Source organism: Octodon degus, unplaced genomic scaffold (assembly GCF_000260255.1).
Source record: "Octodon degus isolate 3935 unplaced genomic scaffold, OctDeg1.0 scaffold00287, whole genome shotgun sequence".
NCBI lineage: Eukaryota > Metazoa > Chordata > Mammalia > Rodentia > Octodontidae > Octodon > Octodon degus.
In genome coordinates this window covers 1,963,904-1,969,171 of record NW_004524863.1, presented here as the reverse complement: position 1 = coordinate 1,969,171, position 5,268 = coordinate 1,963,904, and the positions used below count along the sequence as shown (strand labels likewise).

Here is a 5,268-nt window from a genome sequence, read left to right as displayed (position 1 = left end):
CAAACTTCAAAGAGTTTTTCAGGTAAATCAGTCTGGGTTAGAATTTATTTTCTTGTAGGACTTGAAATACTTTGCTCCATGCTTTTCTTGATTTTGGTGATTTGTTATGATAAATCTGCTGTTATTCTGATGGATTCTCCTTTAAATATGATCTGTTTCTTTTTCTCGCGGCTTTCAGTATGTTGTTCTTGTGCTGAATTTCTGGAATCTTGATTATTATATGTTTGGATGTATATTTAATTGAGTTGATATTATTTGGAGTTCTATATGCCTCAATTACTGAATGTGAGTTTTCTCCCCATGTTTGGGAAGTTTTCTGCTATTACTTCTTCCCATATTCTTTTTATGTCGTTTCTGTTGGCTTCTTTCTCATTGAAAGTCTTATGTTGTTATCTTTGCATTGTCTTGAAGCTGTTGAATTATTATTCCTTGGATCTTTGTTGTTTTAAAGAGATTTTTTCCTTTCATGGTCACTACCTTCAATGGTGTCTTCAAGGTCTGAAAGTCTATCTTCACTTTCATTTAAATGGTTCTGTCAGAGAGCAGCTGGAAGTTCATACTGGGCAGAAGGTGACGAGTCTGAAACTCAAGTGAAAATGCCTCGTGGAAAAGCAGCTCAAGCTGGAAGACAGGGCTCTGCAAAGAGACATCTTGAAGAACACGTTGCAGCTGGGGAGATAATAACTGACCTGTCAAAAAAGTAATGGAAGCTAGAATCACCCATTATCCAGGGTGGCTGTGGCTGTATATATCTTGCTGATTCAAATTCTTCAAAATAGGTTGGCAGTGATGCACCCTGTGTTGCAAAAGTGGAACTCAGTCACAATGGTCCCCTTTTTACTGAATTAGAATTCTACCAGTGAGCTGCTAAACCAGAGCAAATTCAGAAATGGATTCATACCCATAAACTGAAGTACCTTGGTGTTCCTAAATATTGGGGCTCTGCACTGCATGATCAGAATGGGAAAAATTATAGGTTTATGATAATGGATCACTTTGGGAGTGATCTTCAGAAAATATATGAAGCAGATGCCAAATGGTTTTCTCAGAAAGCTGTCTTGCAGCTAAGCTTAAGAATTCTGGATATCCTGGAGTACATCCAGGGGCATGAGTACATGCATGGAGACATCAAGACCTAGAATCTTCTTCTAAACTACAAGAACCCTGACCAGGTGTATTTGGTAGATTATTGCTTTTTTTATCAATACTGCCTGGAAGGAGTTCATAGAGAATATAAAGAAGTTCCCAAGAAATGTCACGAAGGCACTATTTTTTAATAATTTTATTGAGAAAAAGATTGCAATGTGACAGCTTCAAAACAGGTTGATAGGAGAGTTACAACAAATAATGCATTGCAATGCTGAAGAAAATTTTTGCTGTTTCTTAAGTGTACACTTTTTAAAGTATCTCAGTTTGTTCAAAGCAAAAACTTAAGAGGTAAACATTTAAAATTTTCAGATTAATTTATTATAAATCATGTGTAATGTAATTAACAATCTAATGCTGTAGCTCTAAAGCCTTAAAAAACAACTTTTTAATAATCTTTTAAAATATTAAATTTTTTCTCAAATCATGGTCTATTTCTACAGAAAATGTTGATCTCATTTAATTGACTATATCATTAAGAACATTAAAAAGTAAATTTTCCTGTGGTAAAAAGACAATTAATGTCTTTGTCAATTAACAAAGACAACATTTTATATTGTTGTCTTTGTAGTAGTCATTCATAACACAAGATGCAGATATGATATCCTGTCCAAACAGTATTAGTACAGATGTACAGATCTTTCTTCTTATTGAATTGGGAAAAAGTAGCTATATATCTATCTTATTTTATATATACAGATACAAAATTGTCCTTCATTTATATCACCTTTTTTGTTCATTTTTGTCAGAGATGGGTACTCCATTGCCATCCAAATATTGTATGCATGAATTCAGCAAAATATTCCAATATAGTCCAGTACTCAACAATAGTAGTGGGTGGTTATCCATAAGACTGGCAATGTCCGCATCTGATGATTTGAGCCTTCCACAGCTCAGCATATTAACATGGCTTCACTTTTCATACTTTGTTTCAGCACTTTTCTGCTGTATGGTTAAGATCAAGATAAAGCAAGACCTATGTAACAAAAGTGTAACATCTGTAACTGACATAGGCAGTCATGTATCTGACATGGTCAGTCAATGATGGCACTATTGAATTCACCAGCATTGACACACACCATGGCGTGGAACCATCAAGAAATGGTGATTTGGAAATTTTTAGTTATTGCATGATCCCGTAGCTTAGTAGCCATCTTCCTTAAGAGGACAATTTGAAGGAGCCAAACTATGTTAGAGACTGCAAAATTAGATACAGAGACAATATTGCAAGTTTGATGCAAAAGTGTTTTCTTGAGGAAAACAAGCCAGGTGAAATTGCTAAATACATGGAAGCTGTGAAATTACTGGACTATACAGAAAAGGCTTTTCATCAGAAGCTCTACGATATTCTTTTGCGAGAACTGAAAGCTATAGGAAGTAAGGATAATAGCCAGCTGAATCAGTGTTACAGAGAACAGAAGTTTGAAAGCAATAGCAGTAACAAAGAGGAGAAAGAAAGACATGGAGGAAAGCACAGAATCTCATGTTGAGGAGACTCAGTGCTCTGATTCCCACGTGGAAAATGTCCCACAGACACACTCAAGAACCAGAAAGAGAATCCAGAAGTAAAACATATGGCTCAGAACAACTTTTCTTCATTTTCATTTGATTTTTTCTCCATTTGTGTTTTGTTTTGCTTTCATGTGAGTGTTGTGCGGTGGGTGTAATAATTAAAACCTTTGTCTTTGAAATAAGCCATTTTATTAAATGAATACTTTGTGCAATTAACAGAGGCTAGTTTATAAATTTCAAAATCTTCAAGTTATATGCACTAAGTGATCAAACAGTTTGGGTGGGTATATGAGAAAAATTGCTATGGAATGTACTTTCCCAATCATTGTGCATTTCTCAGAGTGGCTAAAAATTGTTTGAAAGAGTCTTCACTTTTAAAGAAATGTAAAAGTTAAAATAAAGGTCATTTTTGCTCAATACAAAAACAATAAAAATAAAATGGTTCTGCTAACTTTTAATGGAGTTTTGCATTTCCTTATCTCTCTTTTAATCTGCTTGATGCATTCTATTTCTTTCCAATATTGCTTATTCAAGGTTTTCATCATTTTTCTATTCTCTATTTTTTATCAGTGTCTTCTTTAGAAATGCTTAGTAATTCTTTCATTATAGTATCATTCCTTTTTTTAACCTGGAAGATTATTTCAGATCTAATTTCCTTTATACCCTACTGTAGTTGTTTGTTTACTTCAGCTGCTATTATTTCAGAGATTTCACATATGACCATCTATTTCTCCTGTTAGTGTCTGCTGAACTTGGTCTGGATGGACTTTGGGTCTGACATTGCATTTAGTTCCTTTATTTTGACATTTTCTATTTCAGAAAAAAAAAAAACTCTTTATTTTGATACATTTTTGTGAAAGTTTGATAATATGTAGCTGTATCACTGCAATCAAAATCTCTCTGTATTCCCCCACTACTGGACCATGGAGACTGTGACACAGTAAAAGTTATGGTATAAGGATTGTGGGGGAGATGGCCATGGAGGCTGTGCTGAAGGACCTGTTATTTGTGGATGAGTTCATGAAGTTTGAGAAGAAATTTCAGTCTGAGCAAGCAGCAGTCTCAGTATCCAAGAGTTGAGTATGCCTGGTGCCTGGTGCAGAGCAAGTACAATGATGACATCCATAAGGACATCTCACTGATAGAGGAGCTGCTGCCCAAAAGTAGCAAAGAGCAACACTGGGATTATGTCTTCTGCCTGGCTGTGTACAACCACTGGCTCAAGGAATATAAAAAGGTCCTAAAGTATATGTGCAGGCTGCTATAGATGAAGCTCCAGAACAACCAGGCCCAGGAGCTGGAAAGGCTCACTGATAAAGCATGGCCATCATTGGTGGTATGACCCTGACCATGGCGGGACTGGCTGGACTCATTGGATTTGCTGTGTCTAAGACCAAATCCTGAAGGAGACTGCACCTGCTCCTCTACCCAGTGCCCCCAAGGGCACTTCCCAGAAAAAAAGCCACCCATCCATCCTTTCAGATCTTTCTCTGTTCTCCCCTGTACCCTTGTCATTGTCCTCTGGTGCCTTCCACCTCTACTTTCCTGAGACCAGTAGTTAAGCACCAGGTCATGTGCTTTGGGGTGAGTGTAAATAAAGTTGAGCCAAACGTGGGAAAAAAAAACTTCTCTGTAATATGACTGTTCTTTAGGTGTCTGTAACATATCAGAGAATCTTGTTTTGTTGTGTCCCAAGATTTTGCCTACCCTGTGGTAAATGGGATATTGGTTTCTATTGGCACTGTCCTTCATCCATTGGTATAGGCCTTTGTTGAGCTTGTTACACAAGCATCTCCTGATATTATTACCCAAGGGATAATGTGGTTAAAGCAGATATGGTATTCTAGTGGCAGTAGTAAAATTAGCAGTATTAATATCAGCAAGTGAAATTTAGAAATTGACAAACTTTGGTAACTATTGGATTTTCATTTTGCACCATAGAAGAAAATGTATAACAAAGCAGATCATAAGTCTGAAATATGTATGTAAACTAGATTCCCTGAATCTCTCTAGGCACCTTGTCTTCACATACCTGGAGTCTTCCAGACAGATTGGTTCACTTATGTTACCACCTGCCACCTCATGCCACAACGCTTTTCCTGACAGTCTGGACCTCATGCTGGACCCCACGGGGCCTAGCAGTGTACCTCAGCTCACTGGGCCCAACTTCAGGTCTTAGCCCTTCCTGTCACCTAACTGGAATTCTGCCTGCTGGACCACACACCTCTGTTTCTCTGTACTGCTGAAACTGCTTTCTCTTTTCATAATTTCTTCTATACCTTTTTTTTACTGTATTTAGGACAGGGTCTACAGGGTCTCACTACATAGATCAACTTATAGTGATTCTCCTGTTTTCAGCCTCCCAAGTTCTGGGATTTCAGGCACACATCTCCAGGTACAGTCTCAGTCACCATCTCATCATACCCGGGGGCCGAGCCTGCATGGCATACTGGGAATCTTATATAACTTTTTTCTTTTACTTTCTTTTTCCAATTTTGTGTGTATATATCCGGTAATCTAAACAACTAAGTTGAGTCCTAGCCCAGGTCCAGTGAGTGTGTGGAGGGCTTACTGCTACCCTGCGCCGGCGGGACCAGTCCCAGCCCAGGC

The 5,268-nt window shown here is 37.6% G+C and overlaps 2 pseudogenes; both read left to right on the top strand.

The window, feature by feature from the left end:
* Positions 1–596: 596 nt before the first annotated feature.
* Positions 597–2,715, top strand: LOC101574503 (annotated as a pseudogene).
* A 921-nt stretch (positions 2,716–3,636) lies between these two features.
* On the top strand, positions 3,637–4,062 carry LOC101574114 (annotated as a pseudogene).
* The last annotated feature ends 1,206 nt before the right edge of the window (positions 4,063–5,268 follow it).